The 18,257-nt window shown below is 41.8% G+C and overlaps 1 long non-coding RNA gene across 1 annotated transcript; it reads left to right on the top strand.

The window, feature by feature from the left end:
- Positions 1-398: 398 nt before the first annotated feature.
- LOC134577499 (uncharacterized) lies at positions 399-3,653 on the top strand. Its single transcript, XR_010086025.1, has 3 exons — positions 399-446; positions 1,380-1,462; positions 2,719-3,653. It is a non-coding gene; the product is annotated as an uncharacterized LOC134577499 (long non-coding RNA).
- The last annotated feature ends 14,604 nt before the right edge of the window (positions 3,654-18,257 follow it).

Raw genomic sequence — 18,257 nt, 5'->3', positions numbered from 1 at the left:
CAACCAACTTTGCTCACAGTTACTATCCATTACGTATTTAAATTCCGAGCACAAATATATATATATATATATATATATATTACATTACAATATACACTAATGTAAGATGACTCTAGTTGGGGACAACAAGGCATGTCTAGCACCATAACCACTACAACGTGTTGGAGAATTGAAGTGCTCCTAAAACTCTAAACAAAAATAAAGAAGAAGAAAGTAAAATAAGGAAGTGCATAAAAGAATACCAACTGGTTGAACCAGCTCTCCACTATTAGTGGTGGAGATAGGTCATGTTCTCCAATAATTACAAAATATCTACGTCATTTGAAAGAAAAGAAAGAGTGTCGATTAAAACACTCCCTTTTAGGCGGCAGAATCAATTCTAGGGTTTGAACAGATGAGACTTGTCTTTCCATATAACCAGCAGGTTGACATATCATCTTGTTAAGGTACGTACTGTATGTTCAAAATGATAAATATATTCAGTCTAGTTATATCTCATAGAACGTATAACGTACAGTGAGGTGGTGTTTAATTTAAGTTAAGGCTGTCTTTATGTAACATTAATAGATTATTTAAAATTAGAGGAAGCTTCACAGCAATATCCTCGATTATAATTAATGTTTTTAATATGTATATGCATGTTCTCTGTATGCCCGGTATAAGTTTATTCTAATAGTAACATAATCAGGTAAGATCAAATGTATTCTAGTTAAAGCAGAGCAGAGTCCTAAAATAGCGTCTATCAAGAGTAACTGCATTACTTGGTGCCATATAGACAGGGCTATCACAGAGCCCAATATTTATTAATGGGAATAAACAATGATTTATGTATATATTCCCTTTCTCCCATATACTATAGGGCTTGCTTCATATGCACTTTTTTATATTGCATATTAATTGTGCAAGTAAGACATTTTGCACATCCTTTATTTGACATGATTTTTTTTCACAAGTTTATAGTAAGCTATACTTTGATTGGCTTTCACTAAGCGCTCCGATATTAAAATTATATTTGTCAGTTAAGAGCCTTACGCCTCTTAGTGAATTTAAGTGTGAACTATTTAGGTCAGGCTTTCCCAAACTCCGGCCCTCCAGATGTTGCTGAACTACAACTCCCATGATTCTATGAATGAAATAGATAGGCTGAGAATTATGGGAGTTGTAGTTCAGCAAGATCTGGAGGGCCGGAGTTTGGGGAAGCCTGATTTAGGTCAATGAGACAAAATTATGCAAATAAAATAGTTTTCACAATTAAAACCTTTAGAACTCCTGTCAATATACCTGTATGTATTGCCTAGTAAAACATAAATAAGCCTAGCTTGTTGTAGATTTCTTTAGCTCTTTTTTCATGCTTTTTTTTAATTTTTATTTTGTTTTAGCGCTTGTTTCCTGTTGAGAAGCCAGAATACAGGGATTCTTCATTTCTTCATATTTGACATTCTTCATATATTTGAAGTCCTTGGTGTGTATATGTGTTTTATCTGCAAGACATTTTCATAGCATGATTGATATTATGTATTTATTATGTAAACTAAGGACACGATTCCATTGTTTATTTACCAGATCACGCGTACACGGTGCCTGCATGTGCAGAATTTTCACAGCATTCTCTGGTTTAAATAGTAAGCCAGAACTGTGCGCAATTCTCATGAGTGGAAAACAAATTATTTTAATAATATTAACCTTATGAACTCTTTCCTACTTCACAATTTTCTCTGTTCTTTATTGCCTTTTCCATCCTTTCTTCCACCTTTTCCTGTTACTTAATACTGCTTTATTATTATTTCTTAAGAAACACCTTGTCATCCTCTGTTTTCCAATGTTTACAATTCCTTTACACCATCGCTTGAACATTGGGCTTTCGGCCCATGGCTCAACTTGCTCTGTACTGTCATCATGTGAAAGGGTTGCCTGATTGTCATTAATTATGGACTTCTTGGATGAAATGAATAAACACAGTGTCTATCACACATAGTAAAGGAAAACGCCAAGCACCATAACTACTACATCATGTTGAAGTTGTTCTGGTTCCAAAAGAGGTCTGGTGTCCTTCCATTGTAAGAGACATGTTAAATGGAGTCCAATTGGTTCTGCTCCATGCCTCTTCTACACCCTAAACATGAGCTTCCATTAACTCTTTACAGGGCTAACTTATGCACTGCTCTCAGCCAATAAGTTAAGTTCTGTCCTGCTGCTCAGATAGTGGAGGTTAAAATCTGAGCCAAGGGAGCCACAGATAAGGAGACCATTCTAAATCAGTTTGACTGCTATACAATAGAGGGTTGGGTGGGTACCCGGGCATTCCTGGCACCAAAGCCACAACAATAAGCTTTAATTGCTATGGTGATTGAAGGATTCCTTTAACCTACACAGCCTGATGTATGCATTTCTTATATGTGTCCCTGTTTAAGAGGTACCATGGCAACCATTGAAGATTTTTATTTTTATCAAATGACCCACTAGATGTTAGTTCATTGAAAGTAGACACCGATTCCGATGAATTACAGTTCGGAATGAAACAAATCTCAAAGCCTACTGATTTAGTAGAACAATATAACAAATAATGTGGGCGTAAAATTATTCATTTTAATAGAGTGCCATGTTCACGTACCAGTCGATCAGTTTTATTCTGGAATGAAGCGTCATCACAATTTAAATATGCTTAGGTGAATGTGTGAATACATACCTAAACACATGCATATCTCTTTTTCTTTAAAGGACTATGGCCTATGAAAATTATCCACAGGACAATACACAGAGGAGTAGTGAAGTAGATATATGGTTGGAGGAGAAATTGCCCAAATTTCAAGATGTTCATCTTTTCAGTGGAAAACAACCAACTGATGGAAAAATCTATGTCATGTATCACGGTACAACCACAGCAGCAGCAGTACAAATCATCCAGAATGGTTTTCATCCGTCAGAAGATGGCATGTTAGGAAAAGGAGTCTATGTGAGCAGAGATCCGAGGAAAGCTGCGCGCTACCCCCTGGGCGATAAAAGTGATCAGGTTATATTGAAACTCAGAGTAAATGTAGGTAGAGTGATAAAGATAGATCATCAGGGCCACGATCTACAGAGGGAATGGAGGAGTTATAAATTTGATACAGCTTGGGTGCCTCCATATTCTGGCATGGTTGAAAGTGGGTTAGAGGAGGATTGTGTTTTGGATCCCAATAGGATCAAGGTAATAGACATTGCTATAGCCCCACCACCATATATACATTTCCTGCAACAATTGGTTAAAGCACATAGAAAATAAAACCAAACATTCATTTTAACAATTTGATGAATTATTTTACAATTACATAGTTTTCTCCTTTCTTTAACTTTGAAAATATTTACTGTGAATTGATTTCATTTTTATTTCTAACAAGAGGCCATTACAGGCAAAGGAGCAAATACCATGGAAACCAAGGGAATGTTCCTCTGACACAATATTATTAGTGCTTAAATAAATGTATCCTCTTTAAAAATGTTAACAGACAGGAACTGCATTTCCTTGCTCTAGATCAGGGGTAGTCAACCTTTTAATACCAACTGCCTACTTTTGTATCTTTGTTGATGGTAAAATTTCCTTACCGCACACCAGGGCTGCAGTAACTAATTTTATAGCACAAGTGCAAATGTTTATTATTTTGATTTAGATTTTTTGAAAGGAGTGTTTTTTTTTATAAATATGTACTTACATTTATCTATTTGTTTTCTATTCTATTTTTTTTTCTATGTGTGTCTGTGAGATGTGTGTGAAGGATGCTGTATGTGTGTTTGTGTGTGAATGGAGTAGTGTGTGTGTAAAAAGTTGTGTGTGAATGGTGCTGTGTGTGAGGGGTGCTGTATGTGTGTGAGGGTGCTGTGTGTGAGGAGTTTAGTGTATCTGTTAAGAGTTCTGTGTGTGTGAGGGATCAGTGTGTGTGTGAGGGGTGCAGTGAGTGTGTGTGTGAGGGGTGCAGTATGTGTGAGTGTGAGGGGTCAGTGTGTGTGTGAGGGGTCAGTGTGTGTGTGAGGGGTGCAGTGTGTGTGGGGCGGTACTGTGTGTGGAAAAAGTTGTGTGTGAGAGTTGATATTGTGTGTGAATGGTGTGGTGTGTGTTAGGGGTGCGGTGTGTGTGAGGGGTGCGGTGTGTGTGTGTTTGTGGTGCGATGTGTGTGAGAGGGGGCCGTGTGTGTGTGAGAGGGGGAAGTCTGTGTGTGTGTATGTGTGTAGGGGGGGCAGTCTGTGTGTGTGGGGGCAGTCTGTGTGTGTAAGAGTGGGCAGTCTGTGTTTGTGTGTGTATGTGTGTGTGTGAGAGTCGGCAGTGTCTGTGTGTGTGCATGTGTGAGAGTGGGCAGTCTGTGTGTGTGTGAGAGGGGGCAGTGTGTCTTTGTGTGTGCGTGATAGGGGGGCAGATTGTGTTTGTGGGGGGTGTAGTGTGTGTGAGGGGTGTAGTGTGTTTGTGCGTGAAGGGTGCCTAGGTTCTATGCTGTGTGTATTTGGGTGAGATGTGAAAATCTATCTTAATGTCTCTCCCATTATGTCCCCCCATCTTCTTACCTTTTAACGGAGAGGGGAGGCATAATGCTGCAAGCCCTGGTGGTCCAGTGCTGGCATGTTAACTTTAGCCTGCAACTCCTCGGGCTGCAGGCTGACTCTCTTGCCCTCCTACAAGCACAGACCTGTATCGGAGTGTTGCCATGGTAGCACGCAGCAACGCTCCGAACAGCCTGCTCGCAGGAGGAACACAGAGCCTCCCAGGCCCTTCCCTCCCTCTGCTGGAACTAAGTGCCAGCGGGCCTGTGAGGGAGATCTTTGATCTCCTCACCATCCTGAGAAGGCTTACAGCAAGGCTGGCTCTGCATGGACTGGCAGGGGAGATGAAAGGATCTCCCCTGCCGGTCATGGTCCACAGCGATCGAGGCCACCGGGCGTTTTCTGCAAAACCCACCACCGCCCACCTGAAATTCCAAACCCTCCACTAGGGACAAGGTTGACTACCCATGCTTTAGAGCCTTCATATTTACATATTTTTTAAAAATATTTCTTATGTTAGATTATTACCCACATTGTTACACTCACTGCCTTGTCATTTCTAATTATCTTTGTTATAACTGTATTACTGTTACTTATTCTGATATAAATGTAGCCAGTCTAAACCACTTATATTTTATTTGTGAGAACCTGAATTTCTCAAGAATATCGTATACAAACTGGAATTTAATTAAAAATATGTAAGAACCAAGTCATGTATTTCTTTATTTAGCTGAATTATTTGTGAAATTACTATTTATCGTGTGAAAATAGCTGTATTTTCTATTGTTCCAGCCAGTTACATTAAGCAAATATGTTAAACTAAAAACAGAGAATATAAGAACTCTGAGAACAGACAAACGCTTAGTTAAACTCAATAGCACATGCAAATCCCCACTCTGGTCTCATAACAGTTTTTGCTCTCTTGTGCAATTACAGAGAGAACCTATACCATTTGCATATCAGACTGGTCCAGCTTATATGGGCAGTCCAGATCCAAAATACTGGTAAGTTCCTTCTGCACAAGAAATACAGCAGCAATAATTTCAGCCTTCTTTGGGTGTAGCTGATACCCCTCTAAGCACAGTGAGACTGGGATCCATGTCTAGATTACCCTTTTAAATTAGGGAGAGCAACAAAAACAGACAACATTGGAACTCTGATAGCAAAAGCTTAGGAAAACTCTATAATTTTCCCTTCAGTAAATCCCCACCCAGGTCTCAAAATAGTTTTTGCTCGCTTGTGCCTTGACAGTCAACCTAAATCATTTGCATATCAGATTGATCCAGACTATAAAGGCAGTCTAAATCCAAAATGCTTGACATTTTCCTCTGCAAGAGGGATACAGCAGCCCCTGGCAATCGTTTCGGCCATTTATGGGCCTCGTTAGTTAGGTGTAGCTGCTACACCTTATTTGAAACCAAGTGAATGTGCAATCAATGGTTCCATCATTGTCTCCATTGATGTTGAGATAATACTGGATCACTTTATTCTACAGGAAACGTGCCAGCAAGATTAATGGCAGAACAAAAGTTGAAGATACTTTACATGTTTCACGCCTTGTGGCACTTTGTCAGAGAACAAATTGTTACTACCAACCACAGTGCATCTCCATGCGTGTCAAACTCATGCGAGAATTGCCTGATTTCACTAAAGATGTATCCCGGCAATTCTTGTGGGATGTACTGTAATTGGCTGATTATGCAAGGGGACTGGGGGTTTTAACATGTCCTCAGGCCTTTAGAGGGGACAGTCATGGCACTGCAAAATGTCTGTTCTTCTGGAGAGTGCTGATGACTTTAATGCTTCGTGGTAAGAGAATGAGTCAGAGTGTTGCTGTGAGTTACCATAGCACACTCTTGCACATTCAATAAGAGTTCCTCGGAAGGAGTGTTTGCCCATAAGTGGGGAAGAGTATGTTTGACACCACTGGACCACCAGGGAGCCGGTGCAGGAAAGGGGATTCTAATGCAGTACCAACAAGGACACCAACAGCAGGAAAGTCGAGGGGTAGCCAAAGTCAGAAGCCGGGGTTAATATGCAGTACAAGTTCAGGAGACTTGAAAACAGGAACTGAACACATAAACCAGGATCAAAGACTTGATAATGTTCCCAGGGCGAGGCAGTGCTTATATACCCAGCTGGTGACTGATCTGTCTCAGGTGAAGCACAGGCAATGACCACAGAATAAGTCCAACTCCCCGTGCTGCAGACATAGCCAGGTAGAACAGGGCTAGAACTACTCCAAAGAATAGGAACTGCTGTGGCTGAAAGGCAGCATAGCAGACCCAGGACAGCAAAGGACCCAGGTTATAATCCCCTGTTGGACACTTCTTGGGCGGCCACGCCTGGCCATCTGTATGTCACGGTGTGAACCATGATAGTGTCCTTGGGAAGACACCTAATGATATCCACCTACCTCATACCCTCAAAGCTTGTAAAATCCTCTTTCTATAAGTGTATAGCGCTGCAGAATATATTGGTTCTATATAAATGCTTTCAATAATAATAATGTATCTATATGTTTACGTCTAGTTATATGACATACAGTATTCACATGTGTAGCGATATTTAATATAAATTAGAGCTGTCTCTTAATCATAGATTGACATTAGTTAACATAAGACGAACCTTTACAGCAAAACACATTTAATTTAGTTTTTTTCTATACATAAGATGAGTGTGTTTATTATATTTTCTCTGTATTCTAGGTATAAATTATTACTAACTGGATCCTATAATATCACATGGTTTCCAGATTAAATAAAACAAACAGGCTATTAAATCTGCTAAATGTAGCTCACTCACTTTTAATCCAATCTTAATATATGTACAGGAGCCTCTTATTAAAGTCCCTGGACTCAAGCTTTTAAGCGTAGCAGAGTGTAACTCACATCAACACTGGGTTGAAAAAATTAGAATTTTTCCCCAATTGAGCATTTCGGTCTCCACCTCATTAGTCGCCCTCTAGGAAACTGGTAGATATAAATATGTATACTAATTTGAAAGAAGACATTTTATTGAAAGTATTTAGACACATCCCCAGAGGCATCAACAAAAAAATACAAGTTTTGTTTCTAGAGAAATTGCAGTTCACAGTTACATGCTAAGTGAGGCCTGTAGAGTTTGAGATTTAACTCGTTTTTTTTGCAATTATCTCTGAGCAATGCACGGTCTGACCTTGGGGTGAATTTGCTGGAACATCCACTCCTGAGAAAATTGGCAACTGTCTTAAATGTTTTCCCCTTTTGAATGATGGACTTTAAATTGTTTGGAAATGGCCTTGCAACGCTTTCCAGTTTGACGGGCAGCAACAATTGTGTCCCCATGATGTTTGCTGGTGTATTTCCTTATTATCATTGTGTTAAAACAAACTTGACTGCTACAGACTAGCAAACTGCTAAAACTTTAGCTTTTCTAGAGGTGGTCCCACTTGCTGATGATCAATTAAAGCGACACTATAGCTTAATGTAGTTGTTCAGGTGAGATCTATAGCTCCCTGCAAGCAATCTAATGTAAACACTGTATTTTCAGAAAAAAAATACAGTGTTTACATTGATTGATAGGAATACCTCCAGTGGCCGTCACTCAGACGGCCACCAGAGGGACTTCCTATCATGTAGGGCCCTAAAAAGGCCTTGTACATGTCAGACATATTAAAATACGTCTGACGTGGGGGGGCGTGGCCTACAGCGCTAGTGAACGGACGCATCTCCCATAAGCTCCGTTAGAGCCGGGAGAAATATAGACAAAAAAGCCACAAAATAAGCGAGCACATCGACCGAAACGACACCCCCCAAGCATAGAAGTCATGGGGCGCAAACATAGAAAATCTCACCTCCAAGAGACTTCCCGGCAGCCAGATATTCGGCTCTCATTTGAGAGGCCGGCGGCGCGGCATCTGCCTAAAATGGCGCCGGAGGAGCATGGGACGCCGGAGCCATCAGAGGCCTCCCAAGAAGAAGATGACCCGATGAGCTCTCCCCGCTCGGGAGTGGAGTCAGATCGGTCAGAAACAGACGAGGACACGACACCCTCCACAAAAGGGGATATCAGGAGGTTACTGACAGACCTCTGAAAGGTATGGAAGGAAGACCTCCAAGCAGCCCAGGCATAAATAGGAGAGATCCGCCACAGAGTGCAGGAGATGGAAAGCAGAGAGGCCTCCAGGAACAAGCATATGCAAGCTACTGACACCAGAATGGACAGCCTCTCCTCTCAGGTACAACAACTGGCCCAAAAAGTGACTACTCTGGAAACACGCCACAGACAAAAAAACCTGCGCCTTAGGGGCATATCGGAACAGATACCTGACGAGACGATACTCACCTTTGTGAGGGGCCTAATAGACACCATATGCACTAAGGACAGTGCCTCCCGCCCCATTATCACCTCCGCATTCAGAGTGAGGAAATCAGCTGCAGCCCCAAAAGACGCGCCCAGAGACATAATTGCCACGACCCGCGATATTGCAGTGAAGGCGGCGGTTATGAAGCGCTCCAGAGAACAGGGATCGATACTATACAAAGACCAGACGATCTCTATTCTCTGCCCTAGCGGAGAGGAGGAAGCTTACCTCCACGGCCAGGCAGCTCAGGGAGCACTCTATACGATACCGCTGGGGGCCGGGGGGATCCCTAGTGATCACCAACAGAGACACGACAGAAACGCTGACGTCAGCAGAAGACCCAGAACCGTTGATGCAGAAGCTCGGAATCCCGACCCGCACATGGGCAAACACAACAGAGGCACCCCTAGGGACACCCAAAAGAGACCGGGAGTCTACGACCAACAACGCCCTCGAATCCCTACAGCAGGCTACATCCTCGAGCCACAAGGCACAGCCTCCACAGAAAAATAAAGAAGCGAGCATAAACACACCCAGGCACTCTGTTGGGCACCTCAAAATTCAGAGACTTGCTAAGCGGGACTAGAACCAAGCCGGTGCAGCAGCTCAGCTCTCCCCTGCTCGGCACCACCCATGCATATACCTATACATAATGTTTTCTTTGTGACATAATGTTTTACTTAGGTACTATTGTTCACTCATGTAATATTGGTACTGTATGCAATAATGCTCCCATGACCTACTTAATCTAATACTAGTTCTATAAATAATGCTACTAACACCATACTCAGATGAACCGTGTTAAAAAAACATAATCTGAATCAAATACACATACAATGGTAAAGTTGTTTTAAAGAAAAATTTCAATAAAATTTAAATTGAAAAAAAAAAAAAAAACGTCTGACGTGTGCAGGAGAGAGAAGGCACTGTGTGCGCGCCTTCTCTCTCCTGCCTGTCAGCAGAGGAGAGGGGGCGGGCAAAGACTGCGAGCTGAGCTGTCAGTCAGCTCAGCTCACGGCCGCGCATGCGCGGTAGTGCGCTCAGGACTTCAGAGGGCGACATCCACGCATGCGCACAAATGGAAGCATCTGATTGCTCCCTGCTCGCGCCCGCCTATTTCGTCATTTTGACTAAATAGGGGGCGCGGCTTCACAAGGCTCCCGGCGCTGGAACCAGGTGAGTAAAATCCTCTGCCTGGAGAGTCCCTTTAATCAAGGGCATTTGATTAGCAGCAACTGTCTGCTACTTAGCCTGTTAATTCATATTCAAGGAGCACATATGACCTCATCCAAATGTACATATGACCTCATCCAAATGTACCAGTTTCGGGATTCTTTGTGGTCAAAGTTTAAGCGTACTGGCTCTATGAATGATCACTGTGCGTATAGACAATGGCGAAATATATGCACAAAACAAACAAAATTGGCCAAGGCCCAATATTTCTATGACAATATGAACAATAACATCTCAAACCCTAGAAACTTTTGGAAAGTCATAAATAAACTACAAACTCCCCCAATCCACTCCCAACCCTCCACTGTCAAAGTGGATAACCAAACCCTGCAACTTCCCTTAGATGTAGCAAATGCCTATAACAATTATTTTGTCGGATGCTCTACTGCCCTGATTGCCAAGCTAATAAATGGCACGCATCCTGAAACTACAAATGTGGATCAGGTCTCACTAAATTTGCAAACGCCCAATATAGACAAGTTCACTTTTAGACCTGTACCTGTTAGTGTCATTGAAAAACATCTTAATAATCTAAAAATGAAAAACCAGTCCGGACCTGACCAAATCCCAGCAATGCTGTTGAAGCTCAGTGCACCGGCAATTGCTAAACCCGTCGCAACTCTAATTAATGAATCCTTGGTGTCTGGATACTTACCCAAACTTTGGAAGAATGCAAGAGTAGTGCCTATCCATAAAAGTGGTGACACTACCTTGGTTTCTAACTATCGCCCTATATCATTGCTCCCGGTATTATCAAAAATCTTAGAAAAATGTGTCCATACACAACTATGTGAGTATTACCAACAATCAAACTATCTGACCCCTGATCAATCGGGCTTTCGCCAGAATCACTCCACTACAACTGCCCTATTAAAAGTCTGCAATGACATCCAAACTGGCATGGAACAAGGAGACCTAACTGGAGCTATTTTCCTTGATTTTGCTAAGGCCTTTGACACAGTAGACCACGACATTCTACTGCACAAACTCAAAAACTCAGGTATTGGTGAACATTCACTAAACTGGTTTCGATCGTATGTATCGGAACGCTCACAATATGTGTCCATTTCTGACAGCGACTCCCTCCCTCTCCCAGTCACGTGTGGTGTTCCCCAAGGTTCCATTCTCGGCCCCCTACTATTTTCATTATTTATAAATGATCTGCCTAATGTCTGCAAATCCTCAAATGTACACATGTATGCAGATGACACAGTAATCTATGCGAGCAGTTCCGATCTACCGCAGCTTGAGGCTGTGCTCCAAGACCAGTTTACAGAGGTAGAAAAGTGGATAGCAAAAAACAAACTGTTCCTGAACACTGACAAAACTGTCACAATGATCTTTGGAACAGTACCTAAATTACACAAATTACACAATTCTCACCTATCCATCAAAACAATTTCAAATGGCACACTGACCGCAGTCCACTCTTTCAAATACTTGGGTATGACGTTAGACCCCAATCTATCTTTTGTCCTGCACATAGAAAAGCTTGCATCTAAACTTTATCCAAAACTAGGTGCCCTGTACAGAAACAAATCCTGCCTAAGCCCTTCAGTAAAGGAAAAGATTGTACAGCAAATGCTGATGCCAATCATTGATTATGGGGATGTAGTATATGCATCCGCATCGCAATCCCACATTAATAAACTCAACACATTGTATAACTCGTTCTGCCGATTTGTGCTACAATGTAATTACAGGACCCACCATTGTGACATGCTAAAAGAACTAAACTGGCTGTCGCTGGAATCCAGACGCACCATTCATCTTTCCAGCCTTGTGTTTAAGAGCTTTTCTGGAAAACTCCCACCCTACTTGAACGCAATGCTTTCCCCGGCTGTTCCCACTTCCTACAACCTCCGATCCAGTACCAACACTTTACTTAGTCTACCTCAATATAAAAAGAAAGCAGCCCGATCCTCCTTCTCCTACAGAGCACCGCATTTGTGGAACAACCTCCCGCACAATTTAAAATCTTGCCTAAGCTTAAAGTCCTTTAAGAGATCCTTCTCTACATACCTCAAAACTGAATGTACCTGTCATGGTTGATTATATATTTCCTACCTGTTCTATGTTAAATGTTGTATATATTGTATATTTTGTATTTTATTGTACACTAACTGTAACAATGCAATGATTTGTGGACCCAGGACATACTTGAAAACGAGAGAAATCTCAATGTATCTTTCCTGGTAAAATATTTTATAAATAAATAAATAAATATGGAAGCAGTAAGGTTGTACTTAGTCCTTTAAGTCCTGCAAGTTGCGAGGTTGAGTCTTCATGGATCAGATTTGTTGTTCCAGCACCTACCACAAAAGCTCAATTGGATTGAGATCTGGGGAATTTGGAGGCCAAGACTTAAACTCTTTGTCATGTTCCTCAAACCATTTGTTAACAATTTTTGCAGTGTCAGTGCATTATCCTGCTAAAAAAGGGAACACCATTGCCATGTAGGGTGTATGTAGTCTGCAACAATCTCTAGGTAGGTGGTACGTGTCAAAGTAACATGAATGAAGAAATTTGTTTTATGTAAATTAATTTCATTTTTAATTTGTCCCCTTTGGGGTCTCAGACAGTAGAGCCGGCACTAACATTATAATACTATATCTGCTGTGACCCCCTACAGCAGCATGAAGTGGTGGGAATATATCCCTGTCAGGCCCTGCTCTGCTTTCATTACAGATCTGCACGTCCGATTAGGAACTGCCCTCTGCTGATATTCCTGGTCAGAGAACATAAGGGAGTATTTATATGGATCTTCGTCCATCTGGAGTTTCAGACCTGCAGCATAGCCCTCCAGAATACTAGTGAATTGATTATTGCCCTCTCCATGCCCAGAAGGTAAGCGGGATGGGGAGAAATGTGAAATAAAAAAAAAAAGACATCACAGTGTGTGGGGAGGCTGGACACAGAGACAACACCTCCTCACCCACTGTCACCCCCTCACTCAGGTCCGATACGTAGTCACCAGCGAGGGCTCCACACAGACTGAGCTTGCCGGGCTGGAAAAGGCTTACAAAGCCTTCCCGCGCCCTGCAATTTGGCTCAGAGCGCTCTGATTGGTTGGCTTGTGCAACCAATCAGAGTGCTCTGACAGGTAAATATGACATTTGTTCAAATATACAAAGGGATTTGGAAGAGAGCACCAGTAAAAAATTTTTTGTTTTTTACTGTATGCATTGGGGCTGATGTGTACTATGGTCGTTGCTGCCGCCCAACAGTAGTGGGAGTTTGAGCGCAGGACTTGTTTGTTTTGTATTAGGTAACTATGACAGTTTGCGCGGAGCCCTCACCGGGAGAAGACAAATTATATTTTTCGTTGGGAATTATTTTATTTTCCATCATGGTTTTTTTTTTTTGCACTCGTTTTTTATTTTATTTAATTAGTTCGGTATTTGGGTATTTGTTTATTGGGGTGCTTAGGGTCTTGGGGACCCCTAGTCATGAAGAGAGGGGATTATTTTTCTAATTAGCCGCCACCCGTCGCCAATGGAGCCTTGGGGGGGCAATAGCCCCCTCATTAATTTTATTTAAGGCCCCCACCCGTCTTTAATGGGCAGTGGGATTGCAGGGGGGGGACACTAGGTCCCTAAATTAGTTTAATAGCCCTTGCAGGGCACCGGTTGGGTCATGGGGTGACACTATGCCCCACAGTTTAGTGCCCCACCATGGGAATATTTGGATTACTGACTGGGCAGCAATAGGTGCCTAGTCCCTAGTCTTTCTTTATAACAGTGAGTAGTCACTGGATTTAACCTCCCTTATACTACTATGGGGTCAAACTGACCTCCACAGGGTGATGGACATAAGGGGATTTAGGAAGCTGCGGGGATCATAGCTCCCCGCTGCTTCTATTTTTAAATATTAACAGAGGGCCGTTCGCGGCACTTTTCATGTGAAAAGTGCTGCAGTCGGCCTGTGGCACCCAACAAAGTGCTGCCCGGAGTGGACCATACCCCCGCCCCCCCCTTGCTACGCCACTGCTCACAAGGTGTAGATGAAGATTATTTGTAGTTATGCTGATTATTTGTAGTTATGGTGATCTGCAAGCTAAATGGCCTTACCCTTAGAGAATGCAACATCTCTGAAAGAACTTATGAAATGAAAGATGGAAGCGCATCTGAAGAAGATAGATTTGGCTACAATGGTCCTTTCTTCTGTCCTGAGGCCAGTGAAGACTTTAAACCTAAGTCTGGAGAAACATTTTGCAAATGACTTTGACTAACCTCATTAATAACATTAGAGTACCTGATGACTTGTCATGAAACTTCCATTTGTAACCGCAAGTGGTACCATATTACTTCTATAACGTCTTAATTTCCTAAAATTCAGTAGGACTGACCTTACAAGTATCTTAGCAGCAATTTTATATAGACAGTCAAGGTTTCTCTACTCATATTATATAAATAATTGAGAATACAATAAAAATATGGATTTGGAAGCAATAATTTTTTTGTCTTTATAATATTTTATTGTATATAAATGAATATAGACAGTATGTAAAAACCTCAAATAGCAGTCATGTGCTTAACTAATACCTTTTAATCGACCAGTCTCATATCCTGTCTGTCTCAAAACATGACACAACAGGCTCGTATATTGTAGATACACTAGCTTAACTTACCGAGCATCATAGCATTGTGTGTACCTAACTTGCTTAGATGTAAGCCTGTTTAATTTTCGATTTTCCTATTTTTCTTATTTTAGTATTTCTCAATAGGTAATATACGTAGAGAGGCCTCTCACACTAACTACACTACCTTTTCCATAGTAAACACTCACTCCAGGGCCGGACTGGGAAAAAAATTAGGCCCGGGCATTTTTCAATCAGAGCGGCCCCCTAAGAAGGGGGCGGGGCCAGAGAGGGTGTGTTTTGTCATCACTAATGACAAGCACGCCCCCCTCAAAGTGAGCATGTTAGTTCAATGCGCAGAGCCCCGCTAAAGAGCTGTAGCAATAGAAAAAGGCCCTGAATTTGTTCTGCGCAGCGCAAGCAAATGTAATAACATGCTTGCACTGAGTTGGCTTTTAAATTGTCTCTGGTGTCTCCACAAGTGGGATACCAGAGGACAAAAGTGCCAGGAAAGTGTATGGTGCATGTGTTTGGAGCCTGCTTGTGGGATTGCGTGTGTGTAGAGTGTGGTGTGGTATTGTGTAAATAGGTCAATTTCATTTGTGTTTGTGGTGTAATATGTGTGGCTAGGGGCTATACAGAGTGTGTGTATGTGTTTGCTGACAAGGAATGTAGTGTGTGTGTAGGAGATCTAGTGTGTAAAGGACCCAGAGTGTGTATAGGAGATTGTGTGTGTGTGTGTGTGTAGAGGATTAAGAGTGCATATAGGGTAAGGGATCTAGCGTGTATCTAGTGTGTAATGTATGTAGTTGTGCTGTGTAAGGGGTGCTGTAGTGTGTGTATATATATTGTATGTGTGAGGGGCGCAGTGTGTGTGTATGTAAGAGGGGTGCTGTGTGTGAGGGTGTTTTTATCTGCCGTCACATTCTAGGTTTCTAATTTTCTTTGTCTTTTAACTCACTGAGGGTTATTTATATATATATATATATATATGTGTATATATATATGTGTGTGTGTGTATATATATATATATATAGATATATATGTGGTGAAACCGACCTCGCCACTGGGCCCTGGAGAAGCCTGTTTGCCCGCCTCCTACCTGCTGACTATGGCCCCTGGATTATTTGGGGCATATTGTATTTTATTGTGCGACTGCTGGCCCTTTAAGCACAGTGAATGGTATTTTATTGTACTGCTGCTGGCCCTTTAAGAACTGTCTAGGGACATATTGAGACTTTGGGTAACAATACCCTTTAAGACTATGGCCCCTGAAAATGTATGGACTTTTATTTGGTGTGTATGGCCCTTTAAGAACCGTCTGGGGACATCTTGTAACTTTGGTGAACAATGTTCCTTTAAGACTATGTCCCCAGACCTGTAAAATAACTTGCCCCTGGCTTTCTCCCACTTGGTTCAGTAAATAGGGCTTACTGAACCAAGTACCACACAGGCGGACCACCCAGAAGCTAAAGTATGCAGGCAATTTACCTCCCAGGCTGTGAGGTTACTGCAGGTGAATTGCACGTGGCGGCGGCCATCTTTGTTCAGTCGAACGCGGTCAGCGGTGTATGCTAAAGATTCTGTGGAACTGAAATCGGCTACACATTCTGCCGAACCCCGCTGACCCTTACCTTCTCCCATACGGAACTTGCAGCTCCAGAGACTAAGTCCCGTTCGAAATGGGACTTAGTCATTTTTTCGCATGAAATTGACCGACCGCACAGCCCAAATCTATGGAACTGTTTTGGGCAGGAAATTGTGCTTGCGGTCGGTCATAAAGGACTTCCAGCTAACTTTTGATCCACTGGAGGGATTTGGCTGATTTTTGGAAGTGTTTATGTTTGATGTATGCTGAGTCTGAATATGCAACTTTTAAACTTTGAAATTGGATGTATGGTTTTAAAGTTACAGTGTGTGTGTAAAAACTGTATTTTTATTGTATGTAATAATTGGTTTAACTGTTTATCTGAGGGGAGGGAATGTGTGGGTTGCACCAGATGTGTGATTGGTGATTTTATGCCTCCCCCTGGGTGTGGCCTGTAAGTGTACAAGTGTAATAAAAGCCAGGCTGGATGAGCCAGTCCAGAGTTCCTGTTTTAACCTCAAAGTGATGTGTCGTCTCATTATTGGGGGAAGGATTTATTGTATGCTGTTCCAGTTGACTGCTAGGGGTACAAGCCTATTCGTATGGTTCCTATTCAATGGTCTACAGCAGTGGTAGTCAACCTTTTTTTACCTACCGCCCACTAATGCAACTTTTTGGTTGAAAAAATTTCCTTACCGCCCACCAGTTTTCGCGCAAATGCAGAATATTTTTTAGAAAGGAGGGTGTTTTACAAAAAATAAATGTACGTACATTTATCTTTTTATTTCTACTTAATGCAGGTTTATAAGGTTTTTAACTTTATAAAGTTTAATGAGAAAACAATAAAGTAAATTGAAATTACCTTTACTAGTGATTAATAAGATCCTTGAGGTTGATGCTGCGAGACTAAATATTTGATATCTGGTTCGATTTTCGTAAGGAACAAACGAAGGTCTCTTTCAGTGATATTCAGACGACTTCTCTGTTTGCGCATATGATTTCTCATATTATCTCTCTATGATTTTTCTTGTGCGTCAGCTCATCTCCTCTCCCTCCTCAATTCCCCTCCCCACCTTTTTTTTCCCCCTTTTTTCTATTTTTTAACCTTCCTTGTAGCAATGCCCAGTAGGAAGGCTGAGCTAGGTAGCCCACTTACTATATAGTCCACTATAACAGACAGACACACGTACAAGACACACGTACAAGACACACATACAGACACACACACGACACACATACATACACACACACGACACATACATACACACACGACACATACACAAACACACACGACAAATACACACACACACATACACACACACGACACATACATACACACACACAACACATACACACACACGACATACATACACACACACACAACACACATACAGACACAAATACAGACACATAGATACACAAATACAGACACATAGATACACACACACGACACATACATACACACACACACAACACATACATACACGACACATACAGACACACACGACACACACACATGACACATACAGACACACACACATACATACATACATACACACGACACATACAGACAAACACGACACATACAGACACACACGACACACACACACGTACATACATACACACACACACACACGACACATACATACACACACACACACACACACATACACACACACACACACACACATACAGACACAAACACACACGACACATACAGACACACACATACAGACACACACATACAGACACACACATACATACACACACATACATACACACACATACATACACACACATACATACACACATACATACATACACACACACACATACACCTACACAAGACACACACGACACATACAGGAACACAGACAGACACACATACACACAAGACACATACATACAGACACACACAAGACACACATACCAACAGACAGTCACACATACATACACACAAGACACACATATATACAGACACACACAAACACACACACACACAA

Source organism: Pelobates fuscus, chromosome 11 (assembly GCF_036172605.1).
Source record: "Pelobates fuscus isolate aPelFus1 chromosome 11, aPelFus1.pri, whole genome shotgun sequence".
NCBI lineage: Eukaryota > Metazoa > Chordata > Amphibia > Anura > Pelobatidae > Pelobates > Pelobates fuscus.
Note: the sequence above shows the minus strand (reverse complement) of the source record. Positions and strands in the feature narration are given on the sequence as shown.